Genomic DNA, 22022 nt, shown 5'->3' with positions numbered 1-22022 from the left:
TGTACTGTTTTTCCTATCTTCAGGGTCAGTACTGAGTGCAGTTATGCAGGGTGTGGAAGCTGCGGCTTTGGCCAGAGCAACATTCATTCATTCACTAATTCAGTCTACAGATATTTGTTGGGCACTTACTAAGCTTTGTGCTAAACGCTGGGAGTTTCAAGTTTGGGGGTGATGTGGGTAGAAAGGGGATAAAGATATGATCTCAAGGATCTCACTCAGCCTCAGCCATAGCGGAGAAGAGTTCCAGGGTGGAGCAGAGTGGAGGCAGGGAGCATGCAAGAAGCAGTCCAACCAGCTGACTGCAGTGGGCATCTGAATTCTCCCCTCAGTATGTGGGAGAGGTCATGGTTAAGGGCCATGACTTCACGTGGCTCTGGTTTTCTAGGGCCCTGATAAAAACAAAACTTCAATTTAGAGTCCTGACAACTTGTGACTTGCTCTCTATGTCACCCTGCTCCTGGCCTTACATGTGACAGTATTTATGTACACACTGTCACAATGCATGTGCGTGCTTCCACCCACTCAGTCATCTGGGGAGTCAGAGGGCACGCAGATCAGGATTTATATAAACACAGGCTATTCAGCCTGCTTTTTTTTCCATCCAGGCTAAATCTGAGAAGCCATGAGGGTAATAATATAAGACATAAGGTACTTCTCTCTTTGATTTTTCATACTGTGAGCACAGATAATGTGTCTATTTTGACATTCATGGTTAGCTTGATGAATATTAAGTAACAGAGGGAAGAAATATTCATTCTTTTTTTTATTCCTCTTTTTTATTGTGGTAAAATATACATAAATAATATTTATTTTAACCATTTATAAATATGCAGTTCAGTGGCATTAAATACAGTCACAGTGTTGTGTAACCATCACCACTGTCTATAACCAAAACTTTTTCATCATCCTCAACAAAAACTCTGTAACTGTCCAACAGTAACAACCCCATTTTCCCTCCCACCAGCCCTTAGTAACCTCTATTCTATTTTCTGTCTCTATGAATTTGCCTATTCTAGGTTCCTCGTGTAAGTAGAATCTACAATATTTGTCCTTCTGTGTCTGGCTTATTTCACTAAACATAGTGTTTTCAAGGTTCATCCATGTTATAGCATGTAACAAAATGCCATTCCTTTTTTGGCTTAGTAAATCCCACTGTGTAAGAAATATTCATTCTTACATTAAAAAAAATCATACTTGGCCTTTTTCTACATCAATAAGCAGGTAAGGAGTTCAAGTCAACATCTATAAATTGGGAAAGATTTTCCATGTCCACTCTGAAGCAAGCAAAAAGCTTTTCACAATTTTTATTGTCCTGGAAACTTTGGTGTCTATGTGTTCCTGCTCTGGAACTCCTTGAATTGATCAAATTTATTCCAAAGGAAAGAAAAGTAAGATAAAGTAATGAGTGTTTTCCACATCATGAAATAATCAAAGGAAATCCAACCTCAACATTATTCAAACCTTCAACAAATATTTATTTAACAAATTCTCTGTGCCAAGTGTTATGTTAGATGATGGTAATACAGCTGTGACTAAAACAGAGACAGTCTCTGCCCTCAGAGAACTCAACTAAAGACAAAAAGCGTTAGGGAGGGAGACTGGAAGTGTGGTAAAGAATGAGACTAACATCCTATGACAGAAAAGGTGGAAAAAACAGAATCAGGGAGAAACTTGTACAGTCCCATGAGAAACAGAGTCAAGTAAAAGAAGATGGAGACATGTGACTCTGTGTCTAGAGAAAGAGGCCTGACATGCTATGGTATTTAGGGTTGAAAAATGTTAAAAGGCCTTCTACTCTTTTGTTCACCAACATGGACAGTAGGCCAGCTCTGGGCTCTGAAGGAACTACATTAATTGATACTCCATGTATTACGTGAAGCTCTACCTTTCAAACATGAAAAGGGAAAAACCACAAAGTTGGGTTCTGAGGGTTACAACATTAGAACCAAACAAGTGAGCTGATACTTTCAAATTTATAGGTGGCTCTAGATTTTTTTAATATTTTTTTCTGATTAAGTTCTTTTTTAAAAAAATTTTTATTTGAAATATAGTTGATGTACAGTAATATTATATAAGTTACACGTGTACAATATAGTGATTCACAATTTTTAAAGGTTATACTCCACTTATAGTTATTATAAAATATTGGTTAAATTCCCCGTGTTGTACAATATATCCTTGTAGCTTATTTTGTACAGAATAATTTGTACCTCTTAATCCCCTATCCCTATATTGCCCCTCCCCACCCACCACTGGTAACCACTAGCTTGTTCTCTATATCTGTGAGTCTGCTTCTTTTTTGTTATATTTACTAGTTTGTTGTATTTTTTAGATCCCACATATAAGTGATATCATACAGTATTTGTCTTTCTCTGTCTGACTTATTTCACTTAGCATAATGTTCTCCAAGTCCATCCATGTTGTTGCAAATGGCAAAATTTTGTTATTTTTTATGGCTGAGTAGTATTCCATTGTATATATATACCACATCTTTATCCATTCATCTGTTGATGGACACTTAGGTTGCATCCATATCTTGACAATTGTAAATAATGCTGCTATGAACATAGGGGTGCATGTATTTTTTCAAGTTAGTGTTTTTGTTTTTTTTCAGGTATATACCCAGGAGTGGAATTGCTGGGTCATATGGTAGCTCTATTTTTAGGTTTTTGAGAAACTTCCATACTGTTTTCCACAGTGCCTACACCAATTTACAATCCCACCAAGAGTAGACGAGGGTTCCCTTTTCCCCACATCCTCACTAGGTAGCTCTAATTTTATTTGATGACTTGAGCTCACATGTAGAACAGCTTAAAAAAAAAAGAAGGTAATTGTGGCCCTTGCAATCAAAGCTCTCTTCCATGCCCGCAAATGTACTAGGTATGAATCTGGTGAAATCTTATTTGATTTAAAATGTGAAATCAGCCCACATTAACAAAAAATGCGAACATAAACATAAATATTCTTCTGTTTGCAGATGATATTATCACAAGCTACGAGTGATCTTAGTAAACAAATGTCTCAGCTAATTATTTCTAGAAAGAAAGTTTACATATCAGTAAACAAATTTGTCACTTTCAGTAGATGCTCCCAACTTCTTGTTGGTGAATAGTGTCAATAATTCCATAAATCAAGTACTTGAGGATATATTCTGCAGCTAGTATATTTGGTAGGACACACAAGTAAATTACATTTCTCAAAGTCAGGCAGTTTATGGGTGCTTACTGAGTTTGTGGTGTGTGTGTGTGTGTGTGTGTTGTTTGTTTGTTTCTTTGCTTTTAGTAGCTGAGGTGGTTATAGCCACTTTCAAATACTTCCGGATTAAAATTTTTTTAAATGTCACATTTTATGACATGGGTTTTTTTGGTTTGTTTTGTTTTTTTGCGGTACGCAGGCCTCTCACTGTTGTGGCCTCTCCCGTTGCGGAGCACAGGCTCCGGACGCGCAGGCTCAGCGGCCATGGCTCACGGGCCCAGCCGCTCCGCGGCATGTGGGATCCTCCCGGACCGGGGCACGAACCTGTGTCCCCTGCATCGGCAGGCAGACTCTCAACCACTGCGCCACCAGGGAAGCCGTATGACATGGGGTTTTGATGGCCTGTTTGTCTCAGTGTTAAAGAAGACCCAAAATAACCATCTGAAAAGGATCTTGGCGCAGTCCACAGGCAGCCACACCTCCAACAATAATAGATACACTTTACTAAGCCCTCTACAAAGTATTTTTGATGTCTTATATCATTTAATCCTCACATCAGTCCTATGAGGCAGCAGCAGCTATTATCCGTCAACTCCAGACTGGAGCAGTGCACCATTACTGGTCACATCAGTTTGAATTTGAGGATGGCCAGTCTATCTCAGTTCAGCTGACTGCGAAAGCTGCAGAGCTGAGCTGCATCCAGGTGCTTGTCAGGGAGCAGAACATCAGTCATTACAGCTCAGTCCCTACCAGAAACTCCACTCAGAGAAATAGTAGTTATGAAGGACAACCTGCAGGGAGTGTAGTCCATTCATCCCCTAGTCATCTCCACATATTTTTGATTGTGCAATCCTATAGTAAAACATACCCACCTTCCCCCTGCCCCATGACCTTGCTGCTCCAAGTGTGGTCTGAGAACAAGCAATATCAGGATCACCCGGGAGCTAGTTAGAAATGTGGACTCTCAGGCCCTGCCCTAGAATTACTGAATCAGATGCCGAACTTTAACAAGATCTTAGAATGATGTGTGTACACACTAAAATTTGAGAAGATTTTCTGAATGCAATCATATAAAAAGGTATTAAAATGTATCAATATAATACACTTATCTTTTATCTTTTTTTTACTTGACCAGAAGAAACTTTCATAATTTACCAAAAGTAGAAAGTTAACAGACCACATTCTTTCATCATAATCCAATAAAACTAAGAATAAACAATGAAAAGTGGACCCAAAATGATTTTTTTATAAATTGAGGAATGCTTATAAGTAATCCCTTAACTAAATAAGAAATCATAACTAAAAAAAAAACCCCAAATTTTCTCAAATGTAATAACAAAGAAAAGATTTCATTCCCGAAACTCCATACTGAATAACACTCTTTTTCAAACTTAGGTTTCTAGAAAATTGTAGAGCTGTACACAATATTATCTTTAATTTTGAGAAAAGACCCAAATCAAATGGACAAAGTATATAACCTCAGACATGAGAAAAAGAAAAACAAAGTAAAACAAATGAAAGTAGGAGGTAGGTATTAAGATAAAAGCTTATGTTGATTCACTAGAAAACAGAGAGACTTGAAAATATAAATGAAACCAAAAGTTGGTATCTGAAAAGACTAATAGAATAGATATTTCCCTGCTGATTCTGATTAAATAAAAAGAAAGAAGGCAACATTATACCATGTTAGTAACAAGAAAGGAGATACAAAGATGGAAGAGATTAAAAATATTAGAGATGATTATGTACAACAATCTGGCAATTTATTATAAAATCTTGAGAACACAGAATGTCTCCTCTTAAAATATAAAGTTCTGAAATGGACCCAAGAAGAGGTAGAAAACTGGAACAATCACAGAATAGACAGAAATGGTGATTACAGAACTACTATTGAAAAGAAACGAGGCTCAAATGATCTCACAGCTGAGGTCAATATAGTGGAACTGATACCACGTGTAATACACTTATCTTTAAAAAATTAATGTGATATTTGTGTACTGCCTTACTAATATATTATACACATTATAAAGCATGCAAAACAGAACATTTAAAGTATGAGATAAATATGAAATAATATTTTGAAATAGAATTTATTTGATTATATATGTAAATCTATCTCTTATTTGAAACATATTATTATAAATATTTTAGCGAGAACAATGTGATTGAATATGCCTCCTTAATTTTGAAGTGATGGTTTAACATTTTGGAATATGGAGTTCAGTTTAAACTAAGGCTTGGCTCCAATGAATGTCATAGCTAGAAACGATATCTCACAAAGATTCATAGATCTAAATGGCTGCAGTATGACATTAGCTGTGCTCAGTAAATCCTGTTACTAACTTTTCATTTACGCAAAGGTTTTTTATTAAAATTTGGCTATTAAATTTCCACTCTCCCTGACATCAATCAGTGGCTCTTGCACATTAAAATGTTTTTACAAACCAGTTCAAGCTATTGGAGAAGACTCTTTTAGGCAAGTTTATAACGTCCCGTTACAGTTTTTCTTACAACTGTGCAAATAGTGACACACTTAGCTCTCAGCAACAAAATTACAAGATGATGAAAACATCTTCAAATATCTGTTATCAGAATGCTCTCTCAGGCTTCCCTGGTGGCGCAGTGGTTGAGAGTCCGCCTGCCGATACAGGGGACACGGGTTCGTGCCCCAGCCCGGGAAGATCCCACATGCTGCAGAGCGGCTGGGCTCGTGAGCCATGGCCGCTGAGCCTTCGCGTCCGGAGCCTGTGCTCCGCAACGGGAGAGGCCCGCGTACCGCAAAAAAAAAAAAAAAAAAAAAAAAAGCTCTCTCTATGACCTATTCCTTTGAAAAATACTTCCTTTCTCACCCATTGTTAAAAAGGCATGTTTCCTTGACAGACTGAGTGATGACATCAGAGTCAATCTTTATGCTAGATATTAATGAAACAGTTTCTTTCTTCTTTTAAGATTAAAAATTAATATAAACACTAGTTCTAATGGATCATGTTGCAGTCTCATGGAGTACACAAATCCCACATTAGAGACCAAACTCTGTAGCAGTTTTTCCAAACCATTTTGAGTATGAAAATCTCTTTCTAAAGTAAAACATTTTCTCACGCCTCCACCATGATAGTGGCTGTACTTTTACCATCAATTGTTTGAGAAAACATTTACAATTTACTATTAATTTAATAACACTCTTTTTTTCATGTAAAGAGTTTCGCTTTTTTACTTCTTTTTAAAATTGAAGTATAGTTGATTTACAATGTTGTGTTAGTTTCAGGTGTACAGCAAAGTGATTCAGTTATACATATCCATATATACATATCTATATCTATATCTATATATTCTTTTTCAGATTCTTTTCCACTGTTGGTTATTACAAGATATTGAATATATTTCCCTGTGCTATACAGTAGGTCCTTGTTGTTTATCTATTTTATATATAGTGTTGTGTACCTGTTAATCCCAAACTCCTAATTTATCCCTCCCTCCCCCCCTTTTCCCTTTGGTAAACATCAGTTTGTTTCTATATTTGTGAGTTTGTTTCTGTTTTGTAAATAAATTCACTTGTATCATTTTTTAAATTCCACATATAAGTGATAGTGTATAATATTCGTCTTTCTCTGTCTGACTTCACTTAGTATGATAATCTCTAGGTCCATCCATGCTGCTGCAAATGGCATTGTTTCATTCTTTTTTATGGCTGAGCAATATTCCATTATATATATATATGTGTGTATATATATATGTGTGTGTGTATGTATATATATATATATATATATATATATATATATGTACATATACATATATATATATATCTCACATCTTCTTTATCCATTCATCTGTTGATGGACATTTAGGTTGTTTCCATGTCTTGGTTATTGTAAATAGTGCTGCTGTGAACATTGGGGTTCATGTATCTTTTCAAATTAGATCTTTCGTCTTTTCTGGATACATTCTCAGGAGTGGGATTGCTGGATCATATGGTAACTCTATTTTTAGTTTTTTAAGAAAACTCCATACTGAATAACACTCTTTTAAAATGTTTTCTTATAGAAAATTTCAAATATACACAGAAGTAGAGAATGTTGCAATCGACTCCACATATCCTTTACTCAACTTCAACAACAATCAACATTCAATAACACCTTAAAATGAGCTTTTATTTTATTGCTGTCCACATGCATGAAGACATTCATTTATTCTACTGACAATTCTTGGTGTTCAGATGGATATGGTGACTCCTTGCATAAATGCTGCCATTTTCTGCCCCACCTGCATGTGGACAGACAAGCAAAACTTTGAGAACTGGTTCAGTCTAGAGTCTAAAATCTCTTTGTGATTTAAACCAGACCAAGAGGTGACAATATACTTGAATCATTTCATATTGGCCCCCACAGAATTACTTTTAATGAATTGCTCTGCTTTGTGCTGTCAGTGACCTATATTAAGCGGCATTTTTAAAAAGCAGTCCTTTACAACAGTGACTATGTTTTCTATGGGCATGTTTTTGTGGGTGTCATTCATTATACTATATGTATCCAGAAGGCTACAGTGGTGACATTTCTCTGTAATCTCTGTATCAAAAACGGCTGTGCTTTATTTGAGTGGTGGAGTAAGGTAAACTCATTAAGATTACTGACGTTGTTGTGTTTTGGATGTTTTTCAGGAGCACATTCAAGCACGTTAGTAATTTAATCCATTTCTGAGTTGTTGAAACCATTCCAAAACAGCCTCTTGCTTTGTTGGGTTCTCTTTGTTTTTCTCTTTCCCCTCTGGAGGTGCACAGGGTGGTCAGGATTGAAAGACGAAGAAATAAACAGTTCTAGGTCTGTTTTTTTTCCCCCAGCCTCCACTTCAAACTCCAGAATACAGAAACCTTTAAAAGACTGGGCTTAGATGTGGTTTTGGAGTGAGTTAATACATGGGTTCTATGGTGAAATAACATCTCTCAACCAGACCTGGGCAGATTTGATACTCCAACCCTAATAAGAACTCCAGGCTCTTTGTCATTTTTAATACGTCATCCTGGAATGTACCCTGTTTGGCAAACCCTTCTAGAAATAGATATAAATTTGAATTAAAATGGCTCCATGCCCAAAGCTTTTACTTTCACAGGTTAGAAAGGCTTTTATAGTGTTCATTACCCTCCTTCACATAATAAGAGCCTAGGGGAGCTAATTCCCAGGGCTGTTCTCCACATCCTGGGGTTCTGCAATTGTTTCAAGGAGTATCAAAAAAAGATATAAAAAAGATCTTAATGCAATTTAATTTTTAAAGGCATATGCCATACATTTTTAGGGAAAGATGATGAAATAAAGTAAAATAAAAGAAGTAATACTTTTCAGTGCTAAAATATCTGGAAATTATTGCTTTAAAACAGGGTTACCAAAAGAGTGGATCCATTATAGGCTCTGCCTCATTCCCTCCACCTCTGCCTTCCTGGGCTTACAGTTGGGTACAATGATGTCTCTAGGAGTGGGTTTTGCTGTGACCCCTATGTTGATATTCATGGCCCTTCCTCCATTCCTGCACCCCATTCTTCCAGCCTGAGTACTCACCTTGTACATCCTATATAGTAGGATTGTCCCCATTTTGGATTGCTACAACTGTCACTTATAACTCTAGTCCCTTCCTAGCAGTGTGGCTCAGAGTTGCCCTTACCAGTTGGTCTGCCACCTTCTCAGGTACCCTGTTTCTGTTAAACAGTGACAGGTATTCTAATGGCCACTGGCAAACCTGCCTGAACCTCTCTAGATTTGTTTGCTATTTTCTGCACTCTGTTCACCCTACTGGAGTACAAATAAATTACCTGCTTCACCAGACAATTCTGTAATATGAATAACAACCTGGAAATATAATAACAGCAAGCACATATAACTTCTGCTGTGTGCTAGTGTTATTCTTAGTGCTCTGCAGATATTAACTCATGCAAGCTTCATAACAACTCAGAGGTCAGTACTATTATTATCAATGATAAAGTTGAAGAAACTGAAGCACAGATGTAGGTTAAGTACATTGCCCAAAGTTACAAGCTGATAAATAGTGGAACTAAGAATTTTTAACCACTTTATTGAGGTATGACTGACATACAAAAAGAAGTAGATATTTAATATATTACAACTTGATGTGTTTAGAAATAAGTATACCTTGTGGAACCATCAACACTATCAATGCCATAAACTTAGCCATCACCTCCAGAAGTTTCCTCTGTCCCCTTTGTTTTGCTTTGTTTTTCCTTTTGCAGTAAGAACAATTAACCTAAGATCTAACTTCCTAGCAAAATTTTAAGTATACAATCCAGTACTTTTAATCATAGGCCCTATGTTGCAAAGTAGATCTCCAGAACTTATTTATTTTGTATAACTGAAACTCTGTAGCCTGACCAACACCTCCCCATTTCCCCCTCCCCACCCCCCAGCCCCTGGGAGATCAGCTCTGTACTTTGTGACCACTAGAGGGGTGGGATAGGAAGGGTGGGAGGGTGGGAGACGCAAGAGGAAAGAGATATGGGGATATATGTATATGTATAACTGATTCACTTTGTTATAAAGCAGAAATTAACATACCGTTGTAAAGCAATTATACTCCAATAAAATAAAAAATAAAAAAAATAAACAGCTAAAAAATACGTACTACATAAAGCACTAGCACATAATTTAAGGGGATGCCAGCATGCTTAAAGACTAATAAATACATTAGAGTGGGTGCCTGGGGTAGGAGAGGGAAACGGGAGTAGGAATCATGGAAGAAGGAAAAATAGAGAGACAGGGAGAGAAAGAGAGGCCTTGCCCAGAATGATGACAAAACTTTACTAAGAATTGAGGAGTATGATCAACTCAATTCTCAGCCACCCGAGGTCCAAATTAAACAAATAAATAGTTGCCCTGCAATGGAATCCTTTGCTTTTGAGGATGCTTATAATTTTTCTGGTTGGATATATAGAGTGTCTGATATATGTCAAGGGTAAGTAAAATATAGTAGGTGGCTGTATAGGAATGAACCGTAATGTATGCAGCCTTTGCTTTACTGGGAAATGACTAGGCTTTTCTTTGCTTCTTCTTTTCTTTGCAGTTAGATGTGAAAATAAATCCATACCCCAGGCTACCAGTGTGCAATAGATTACTTTTTAACAATTTTATGGAGATATAATCCACAGAAAAAAAACCTGACCCATTTAAAGTGTACAATTCATTGAGTATTAGTGTGTTCACAGAGTTGTGCAACCATCACCACAATCAATTTTAGAACATTTGCATCACCCCCAAAAGAAATTCCATGCCCATTAGCAGTCACTTCCCATTCTCTCACCCCTAGTCTTCCAGCCCCAGGCAACCACTAATCTACTTTCTGTCTCTAAAAATTTGTCCATTCTTGATAGTCCATATAAATAGTATCATACAATATGTGGTTGTTTGTGGTTGGCTTCTTTCCCTTAGCATAATATTTTTGAAGTTCATCCATGTTGTAGCATATATCAGTATTTTGTTCTTTTTTGGCCAATAAAATATCTTCCAATTGCTAAGTAATATATCCAATTACCAAATAATATATATTCCATTGTATGGATATACCACATTTTATCCATTCTTTAGTTAATGGATATTTGGGTTTTTTCCACTTTTTGGCTAGTATGAGTAATGCTGCAATAAACATTACTGTGCAAGTGTTTGTGAGAACATATGTTTTCAATTCTTTTGGGTACATACGTAGCAGTAGAATTGCTGAATCATGTGGTAATGCTATATTTAACTTTTTGAGGAACTGCCAGATTGTTTTCCACAGTGGCTGGAACATTCTATAATCCCAACAGCAATGTATCAATGTTCTGATTTCTCCACATCCTTGCCAAAACTTGTTATTATTTGAGTTGTTGATTATAGCTATCTTAGTGGGTGTGAAGTGGTATCTCATTATGGTTTGATTTGAATTCCCCTAATGACTAATAATGAGCATTTTTTCATGTGTCTGTTGTATGTTATATTTATTGGCCATTTGCATACCTTTGGATAAATAGCTATTCAGATCCTTTGCCCATTTTTAAATTGGATTATTTGGGGTTGTCTTTTTATTATGAAGTTGTAAGAGTACTTTATATATTCTAGCTACAAATCCCTTATCGCATACATGATTTTCAAATATTTTCTCCCATTCTGAGTTGCCTTTTCACTTTCTTGATGGTAGTTTTGAAGCAAAAAAGTATTTAATTTTGAAGAATTTCTGATTTATTTTTTCCTTTTTTGCTCTTGATTTTGTTATCATATCTAAGAATCCATGGTATAATCCAAGGTCACAGATTTTCACCTATGTTTCCTCATAAGAGTTTTATAGTTTTAACTCTTTTGTTTAGGTCTATGTTCCATTTTGAATTAATTTTTGTATGTTGTGTGAGGCAGAGGGGTGCAACTCCATTATTTTCTATGTGGATATCCAGTTGTCCCAGCACTATTTGTTGAAAAGACAATTCTTTCCCTATTAAATTATCCTGGCACCCCTCTTGAAAACCAATTGACCTCAAATGTAGAGATTTATTTCTGGGCTCTCAATTCTATCCCATTGATCTATACGTCTATTGTTATGTCATTATCACACTGTCTTGATTACTGTAACTTTGTAGTAAGTTTTGAAATTTGGGAGTATGAGTCATTCAACTTTGTTCTCCTTTTTCAAGTTAGTTACTCTGCGTCCTGTGTACTTCCATATCAATTGAAGCACCAACTTGCCAATCTTTGCAAAGAAGCCAGCTGGGATTTTGCTGGGATTGTGTTGATTCCGTAGATCAATTTGGGAAGTATTGCCATCTTAACGATATTAAGTCTTCCAATTCATGAACACAGGATGTCTTTAATTTCTTTCAATGACGTTTTGTATTTTTCAGTGAACAAGTCTTGGACTTTCTTGTCAAATTTTTTTCTTAGCATTTTATTCTTTTTGATGCTATTATAAATGAAATTGTCTTAATTTCTTTTTTGGGTTGTTCACTGCTAGTATGTGGAAATACAACTGATTTTTGTGTATTGATCTTGTAACTTGCAACTTTGTTGGACTTTTTAAACTCTAATAGTTTTTTGGGCTTTCTGTAAAATTTTAAATATATAATATTATGTCATTTGTGAATAGAGATAATATTAATTCTTCTTTTCCAATGTGGAAGACTTTTGTTTCTAGTTCTTGCCTAATTGTCTTGGTTAGAACGTCCATTACCGTAATGCATAAAAGTGGAGAGAGAGGACATCTTGTCTTATTCCTGATCACAGGGGGAAAGCATTCAGTCTTTCCTCTTTAGGCATGATGTTAGCTGTAGATTTTTCACAGATACCTTTTATCAGGTTGAGGAAGTTCCCTGGTATTCCAAGTTTGTTGTGTGTGTGCACATGTGTGTGTGTGTTTTATCATAAAAGAGTGTTCAGTTTTGTCTTCTATTAAAGTGATCATGTGTCTTTTTTACTTTATTCTGTTAATGTAGTGTGTCACAATGATTGGTTTTTGTATGTTGAACCAGCCTGTCATTCCTGAGATAAATCCCAGTTGGCATATAATCATTTTTACATGTTGCTTGACACAGTTTGTTGGTATTTTGTTGAGGTTGTTTTCTTCTATATTTATAAGGGTTATTGGTCTGTATTTTCTCTTCTCATGATGTCTTTATCTGACTTTGGTATCAGGGTAGTAATACAGGTCTCATAGAATGAGTCGGGAAGTGTCCCTTCCTCCTCTATTTTGAGGATAATTTGTGAATGATTGGTGTTAATTCTTTTTCAAAGTTTAGTGGAATTCATTAGTGCAGCCATCTGGTCCTGGGCTTTTCTTTGTGAGAAGTTTTTTGATTACTAATTCAATCTCTTTGCCTGTTATAGATTTATTCAGATTTTCTATTCCTGAGTCTGTTTCAGCAGTGTGTGCCTTTCTAGAAATGTGTCCATCACATCTAAATTATTGACTTAGAGTTGGTCATAGTTTCCTCTATAATCTTTTAAAGCTTTCTATAAGACTATGTTTGGTTCCTGATTTTAATAAATTGAGCCTTTGCTCTTTTATTCTTGGTCAGTGTACCTAAAGTTTGGTCAGCTTTTTCGATCTTTTCAAAGAACCAACTTTTTGATTTCATTGATTTTGTTGTTTTTCTACTCTCAATTTCATTTATTTACACTCTAATCTTTGTTATTTCCTTTCTTTTGGTTGTTTTGTTTTTCATTTACTCTTTCTGGTTTCTTAAGTGAAAGTTAAGCTACTGATTTGAGAGCTTGCTTCTTTTAATATAGGTGTTTACAGCTATAAATTTCCCTCTAAGCACTGCTTTTACTGCATTCCCTAAGTTCAGGCATGTCATACTTTCATTTTCCCTCATCTTGAAGTATTTTCTAATTTTCCTGTGATTTCTCCTTTTATCTATTGGTTATTTAGGTGAGTAGTATTTAATTTCCACATCTTTGTGAATTTCCCAAATTTTCTTCTGTTGTTGATTTCTAATGCCATTCTGCTGTGGTCAGAGAAACATTCTTTGCATAATTCCACTACTTTTAAATTTGTTGAGACTTTTGTGTAATTGTGTAACATGTGATCTATCCTGAAAAATGTTCCTTGTGCACTGGAAAAGAATATGTATTCTGCTGTTTTGGATCAAGTTTTCTATAGATGCTTGTTAGGTCTATTTGGTCTATAGTGTCATTCCAGTTTTCTATCTCTTTACTGATCACTTGTCTAGTTGTTCTATCTATTGTTGAAAGTCAAGTATTGAAGTCCTCTGTGATTATTGTTAAATTGTTTATTTCTTCCTTCAATTCTGTCAGTTTTTTGCATCATGTATTTTGGGGCTCTGTTGTTAGATGCATATATTGTATAGGTTCTTGAAGGTTGCTCAGCTACCATCTATGCCAAAGTAATAAGAGAATATATCCAGATTTCAAGAAGAAATTTAACTGGGACTCCTCGTGATAGTCTTGCAGATAAGATGGAAAAAATACTGATTTTTGGATGATATACTTAGGTAGGTTTGTAATAAGTTGAGTGATTGTACCATAAAAGTGCTAATTAGCAGGTTAGCAGGTTTATGTCAACCTGAAAGGCTCTGTCCTTCAGCATGTCCTGTTCAAAATTTTGATCAATGACTAAGGTAAAGAAATAAAAGGCTTGCATATTAAATCTGAGGATGACAAGAATTGAGACTGATAGCAAATATAGTGGCTGCTAGAATTAGAAAAAGAAATTGTCTTAACAAATTGTGACCATGGGCTGAGTCTAACAAGACGCAATTTAGCAGGGGCAAATGTATTCCCACAGCATTAAGTGCCATACATTGAATATAGTAATAGCCTCCTATCCCTATGTCCTCTAGTGAATTGAATTAATACAAGATGAGGGTACAAGGTTGATCAGTACCACATGAGAAAGTCACCTAGGAGGTATAATTAATAATGAGCTCCTTGTGACTAGCCAAGTGCCTGGCAATAACTATTTGAGGAAGGGAAAAGGAAAGAAAAGAAAGGAGGAAGGCAAGAAGAAAGCTTGGTGTAACTGCAAAGAAAGGTAATGTAAGTTTAGGGTGAAGTAGCAGGAGTTGATTATCTCAAGAAAATATCACAGCAATGAAGTTCCTGGGAGAGGAATAGTTTGAAAGTGGAGAACCCCTTACCACCCAAAGCTTGACCCACCTTCCCCCTATGTGCCAGGACATAGGCTGTCACTAGATCCCGTGCTGGTGAGGAAAGTAGCTGATGGTCAAAATTTACTCTGTGGTGCACCAAACACACCTAAAATGACACTTCTGTTTTTTTTTTTTTTTTTGCGGTACGCGGGCCTCTCACTGTTGTGGCCTCTCCCGTTGCGGAGCACAGGCTCCGGACGCGCAGGCTCAGCGGCCATGGCTCACGGGCCCAGCCACTCCACGGCATGTGGGATCTTCCCGGACCAGGGCACGAACCCGTGTCCCCTGCATCGACAGGTGGACTCTCAACCACTGCGCCACCAGGGAAGCCCTAAAATGACACATTTTAAGAGAGAAATTAACAAATTAGAGTATTCTCTGAGGTCAGTGCTCAGAAACCGAAGAATCATCCTAGACTCTGCCTTCGTGAACCAAACCTAGTACTGTCCGTTCTACCTTTTTCCCTTTGTTACAACTGAAACCTGAATGAATGCAGTAGCCTCCTCTCTGCTCTTCCTGCCTCTATTCTAGCCCCCAATCCCATCCGCCCTCCTCAATGGAGTCAGAAGACTCTTTAAAATGGCAATTCTGTTCTCCAGTAACTTCTGTGTTTAAAACTCTACTGAAAGCCGACACTGTTAGTGACTTCTGTACAGCCTTCGTTCTCCTCCCCCTCCTCTCCTGTACGGCTGTCACCCCTCCCCCATCCCTCCCAGAGTAAGCTGCAGTCCTTTTCTGTCTCTCCCACTGTCAAGGGACTGAAAGAATAACATTTCCTGAGCTCCCTTCGCTGAATTATTCATCTTTGCTGCCTGAGCATGACAAAACTTCTCATTAAAAGCCCTGGGTGGGGGTGACCCACCGGGCCCCAGGCCACACAGCTAGCCAGAGAGAAAGCCAAGGGGAGGAAAAGAGGCAGTGGCCGGCGTGAGAGGTTCCCCCAAAGGGCCTGTGAGACAGAGTCCTTGAGACCCCGGGACTCGGGAGGGTGATGGGGCACAGGCAGGCTCTTCACTGTAGGGTGACCAGCGTGGTGGTCTGGGGTGTCAGCCTTCTCAAAAGCTCTGGACAAACACAGAAGGCCTGACCCACCATGCTTCTCAGCCCTAGAATGTCCGAGTGCTGAGCAGTCAAAGAAATACTGTCACGGAATTGAAGAGAACTCGGTCTCTGCCGTTAGCACTCTGCTTGGCTGGGTAAAGTAGGACACGTTGTCCATCCCTATTGTACCAAGAGGGACAGAGCCATGTGGGGTAGAGAGCCGGAGTGGGGAGAGGAGACCTAATTTCTGGTTCCAGCTCTGCCATTAGCCAGCTGTGTGACCCTGGGCACACCGTTTGGCTTCTCTGTGCCTGAGTTTTCACTTGTACAAGGGAGGCAATACAGACGGTGCGGCGATTCAGGGCGTGGGCTCTGGAACCAGGCTGCCCGGGTTCACATCTCATCTCTGTCTCTTCCGAGGTACATGACGGTAACAAACCTGCTTAGCCCGACAAAGCCTCAGTCTTCTCATCTGTAAAACAGGGACAACAACAGTGTCCACCTCAAAAGATTGCTGCAAACTGTACAGCAGTCAGCACACAGCCTTGAGAGACACTCAGTAGACGGTAGCTATGTGCATCTCATCAGAGGTCCCCGTTCTCCAGCGTTTGATCTGTTCAAGTCACTGGGACCTGGCTTTTCATTCCAGAAGGAGCACGGCGTTCTGGTGATGAGAACATGTGGTTTGCAAGTTGCCTGGGCCAGCCCTTCAGAATATGCAGAATATGTCCCGATGGGTGCACACCCCGTGTGATGTCCTACAAACGCTCGTGTGGGCCTCCTCATTTTCGAGGCATCCTGGGGAACACTGCCATGGAGACCAGTGCTCCCGGGCTTACAGGACATTTGCCCACAGCTCTGAATAGGCCAGAGCAAGGGCTGTGGGGGAGGAAACATAATTTCCCTCTATCCTTCTGGGTTCTTGGCTGAGACCACCCCCACCCTGTAATAAAAGACAGATTAACAGGAGAAAAACGGACACTTAGAAACCTATATACCTCCTGTATTTATGAGAGAGACCCAGGAAAATTGAGTCACACCCCGAAGTGGTCCAAACCACCAACTTAAATACCATCTCCAGCTAAAAACAAAAGAAGATAATGCGGGGGTGGGGAAGAGCCACTTATGGGAGATTTTCGGGAAAAGCTCATTGAACAAGGGTAAGAGTGTTATGCATATTTAAGTTGTTGCCTTCTCCACTGATAAGACTTTCTAGACATTTGGTCATCTTTCTCTCTGTTCCTGGTACAGAAAGAGAGACTCCCTTCCAAATGGTGATTTCCCTTACAAATGTAAATACCTCTGACAAAAGAGTAACCTCTACTAGGTTTTCAGAGCTTTTTCTGGTCTGCTCTTTTTCAGATATAATCAGCCTAAGATAATCCTTATGCCAAAGACATGTATTAGGGGGTGGTAAATTCTGCCCCGCTCTGTGCCCACCCTGGGGGAGCCACAGCCAGGGAGGCCAGGGCCAGGGCAAGAGGGCAGCAAGTCCCAGGCCTCTCCTCCGCTGGCATCCGGGTACCCAGCCAACCAGCCAGAAATGGGCTGCTTCCCTTGGCCTCTTACCCCGGACCTGGCTGCCTTGGCTTCTGTTTGCTTTCCATTTGGGGAGTGACCGAGGATTCTGCCAAGAGCCAGGAACCTTCAGAGAAGGACCCTGGGCCCTGTCACCTTCAAGCCCATTAATGGTGCTGTAGGCAACCTCGCCAACAGAGCAGCCAGGACTGACTCCACGGAAGATTGCCACTCAGCACTGTTGTCCAAGCTGGGGCTGCCAGCAGTGCCTCCCCAGCCACCCAGCCACCCAGCCACCCAGCCACCCAGCCACCCAGCCACCCAGCCATCCATCCACTGATGCATGCATTCATCCCCAAATATTTAGCTGCCACGTATCCTGTGCCTGGCCCTGCACTAGGTGCTGTGGGAGCTCAGCAATGAGAACAACACAGGCCTGGACCTCAGGGAGCTTACAGTCTAGTGGGGAGGGGACTTATGAGGAGCCACACACATGGATGTGAGATTGCAAATCATGAGAAACACAAAGAAATAAATAGAGAGGTGTTGTGAACACGTGTAAGATGGAGTAGGAAGCCAGGAAAGAATTCCAGGGAGGTGACGCTTAGGCCTGACCCCGAGGGAGAGAAGGCACCAGGCGGGCAATGAGTGAGGGCGGAGGGTGCAGGAGGGCCAGGTGTGTCCCTGCCCCGGGTCAGGGTGTTTCCTAGCATTCTGCCTTTGTGGGTCAGACTCTGTGGTCTGGACGCCTGTTGGCTTTCACTTGACAAACAAATTTTGACTGCTGCCGCCGAGGCTTTTCAACACCTAGCCCTCAGACCATGGGCATGAGAGTCCGAGAGAAAACTTGATAACAGGTAGATCCCTGGGCTGCACAGCCCCCCAGAGACTTGGATTTAGCAGGTCAGGGCGGGCTCAAGAATTTGTATTTTTAACAAGGCCTTCAGGTGGTTCTGTTATTGGTGGTCTGCTGCTCTGTGGGATATTCTTGGAGTAACTGGCATGTCTATTGTTATGGTCACTGGTCACCTGTGTCTGTGCTGCTCACCCCCACTCTCACCACATCACCGGAGGAATCATTCTATAACACAAACCTGAGCTTCCTACCTCTTTTCTTAAAACCTCTTATTTTATTGCTTATTACTTTCAAAATACATCCACATTCTTTCGTATGGATTAAATGGTTCTTTGTGCTTTTGTGTCTGCCTCAACTTCTGCTCCTGCTTATTCCCATTTACCCTCTTCATCTCCAATAGTGCCTGGTGCAGGGTAGACACTGGAGAAAAATTTATTTATTACTATGAAAATGAGGAATTTAAAACATATCATATTTTACTTAGGGACCTGGGGATATTTCAAGTCATAAAAATAGAGCTGTTTTCAAATATTGGGAGCTCTGTGTCATGTAAAACACTTGTTTCGAATAGCCCAAGGACCAGTCAGTGGAAGTCATAAGAGGTCTCCATATAAGGAAGTGTGTGCCATTTTTGCAAATATGTAATCACCTGCATTTGTAAAAGGTTACGTTTCTTGTCTCCTGTAGTAATTCAGCATTGATTCTATGACCACTTGGCCGGCATTTGGTGAAATTGGGAAGAAATAACCTACCATTTTGAGCTAGGATTCTGTGGAATAAAGGTGAAAGGGAGAAGGAAAGAAAACGAACTCTCCATTTCAGATAAGTAGAGTATTATGGTTTATGTTACCATACACACCATACCCATATACATCATATATGGAATACCTGTTTTCCATACTACAGAATAGACCAAACCGTAATATTCCTTATTGTTTCTTTGATGATCCAATAAGTAATTTAGCCTCTTACAATGTCTATGGGTTATCCTTACAAACATTAATTCTCATTATAATATTGAAGTATGGAAATACCAGATAACAAAAATCTCTGCCAGAATGTCAGATAAATCAGCTTTTATTACTGTAACTAAAGAAGTATTCTAGAAAAAAACCCAAGTGCATCATGCAGAGATAATAATTCTTCAGCTCAATTTATTATGTTACAAGTTTTTTTTTAATTAAAACAAAGAGCCATGACAAACTAAAGAATAACACTACAGGGGCTTCCATGGTGGTGCAGTGGTTAAGGATCCACCTGCCAATGAAGGGGTCACGGGTTTGAGCCCTGGTCCGGGAAGATCCCATATGCTGCAGAGCAACTAAGCCCGCGAGCCACAACTACTGAGCCTACACTCTAGAGCCCGCGAGCCACAACTACTGTAGCCCGCGTGCCTAGAATCTGTGCTCCACGACAAGAGAAGCCCTAGCACCACAACGAAGAGTAGCACTTGCTCACCACAACTAAAGAAAGCCTGCACACGGCAACGAAGACCCAACTCAACCAAAAATAAAATAAGTAAATTTATATATAAAAAAAAGAATAACACTACAGATCAGAAAACTCACTTGGCTGAGATGTAGCTAATAACAAAAGCTAACACCTGGTAGGTACATAATTAACAGCATTTTTCACAATTGATTGCCAGTACCTTTTTTTCTTATTGTACCTACATAAAATAAAGGAGGGAAAATGTGGGACTGAAGAACAGGATTTTTTTGAATCTCTCTGTCAGGTATCTCTTTCCTTGCTCTGTGCATTAGGGACACTTAGGTTTTAGTCATTTGGGTAATTTTTAGTCAGAGTTTTAAAGACTTGGGATGCTAACAAAACCCGACAGCTCTGATTTCAACAACAACAATTTTCAGTAGCTTTTGTTTGTTCAACAAGGCAAATGCTGTGGGGAGGCACACCTTCTTGGTAGTTCTTAGGGTTATTTCCTTGGGAGGCATAGTAAGGACATGACTGACTCTTAAGGAAATTTCTCCCAGACCAGAGCTTCTTGCTACTGTTGGCTTCTTCCTCTTACACTATATGAAGACTAAATCCTGCTCTGCTTAGAAACTTGCCCACCTTTCCTTTCTTTGCCCCTCTAGTTTCATACCCTCCTTACTCCTATCTCTTCTGCATCTTTCAAACTACATCAGATGACTAAATTCTAGGGATCTATTGTACAACATGGCGACTAGACTTAACAATACTATGTCGTATACTTGAAAGTTGCTAAGAGGTTAGAGTTTCATATTCTCACCATAACAACAACAACAGCAACAAAATGGTAATTATATGATGTGAAAAATGTGTTCACTAACTTTATTGTTAGCAAAACTTTCACAATATATATGTGTATCATCATCATGTATACCTTAAACTTATACAATGTTATATGTCAGTTATGTCTCAATAATGCTGGGGAAAAAATGAAAAAATATCCTGGCCCCAGACAGTGAGTTGTACAGAAAATAGCACTGGAGTGAGAAGTAGGAGATAAGAGTTCTAAGGCCTGATCTGTCACTGGTAGTGGTGTGGCCTTCAGGAATTTGCTTAATTTCTCTATTCCTCAGTTTTATTATCTATAAAAAGGGGACTGGGTCATATTACCTTAGAGTTAGTTCCAAAATTTAACCTAAAGTAGCACACACATTACCATGCTTTCCACACCTCACCAGAATCTTCTTCCATCTTTCAAAATTCCTCTAAGAAACTTGTTTGTCTTAAAGAGGGTCTTTGCATCTATTAAATACTGCAATCCTTTGCCAATCATGTCACAAGAACCTATGTTGTAAAGCTTTTTAAAAATCATTTTTAACCTCTGAACACATTTAAAGTTAAGTATAAATAATGCAGTAATAGTGATGAGAAGAGAAAAAAATCTACTCTGGAATCTGTTTTTATTCTTAATGTGAAATAAATATATTAATACTAGATGGGGAGTAGCTGATTAATATCTTGAAGGAAAGAAAGAATTTATTTGTCATCTACTCTGTGCCAAGAACATTGCTATGCCCTTGTGAATATTATTTCTGGTAATCCTCACAACAACCTGTTATGGAAGACATTTTCTCACTACACAAGCTGAGGAAATTGAAGATCAGCAAGGTTACCCAATTAACCTAAGGTAACACATCTATTTAGTGGCAGGACTGGGATTTGAACCCAGAAAATTAAAATGTATGTGATTACAACAGTGTGAATATACTAAATGCTACTGAGTTGTACACTTTAAAATGGTTAATGTTATGTAATTCTTACTTCAAAAGGCAAAATAAATATTAAAAATCAGAAAAAAAATGTATGTGTTTATAGTGTGTGTCAATTTAACTAAATCACAGTATGGTCAACTGGAAAATACTTAGGACTCAGCTCTTTGACTGGCCAGCTCTGAGACCATGAGCAAGTCATTTCATCCCTCCAGATTCCAGTCTTCTCATCTATAAAATAAGGGAGAGGTAGACTAGCTGGATGATTTCTAGGCTCTTCTTCAGCTCTTAACAGTCTGCAGTCATGTGTTTAGTCTACCACCGAACACTAACTGGTCTTCATTGCCCCCTTGTGGGTGAAAGCTGAACTGTTACTATCTCTGTATTCGTGTAAGATTTCAGAATAATCTTCATTAAAATAACACCAATAAACCCAAATCAAACCAGCCATTTGACGTCATGCAGATAAAGAAGAGTGAATGAATATTTTGCTTTCTATCATTTTTTTTATCATGGTGGCACAAGCTTAGACTCATAACCTTTCTAAAGAAAAATAACTATAGTCTCAAATGTGGTCAGGAAA

The sequence above is a fragment of the Mesoplodon densirostris genome, chromosome X, assembly GCF_025265405.1.
Source record: "Mesoplodon densirostris isolate mMesDen1 chromosome X, mMesDen1 primary haplotype, whole genome shotgun sequence".
Taxonomy (NCBI): Eukaryota; Metazoa; Chordata; class Mammalia; order Artiodactyla; family Ziphiidae; genus Mesoplodon; species Mesoplodon densirostris.
The sequence above is the reverse complement of the archived record's forward strand: the minus strand, read 5'-3'. Positions refer to the sequence as shown.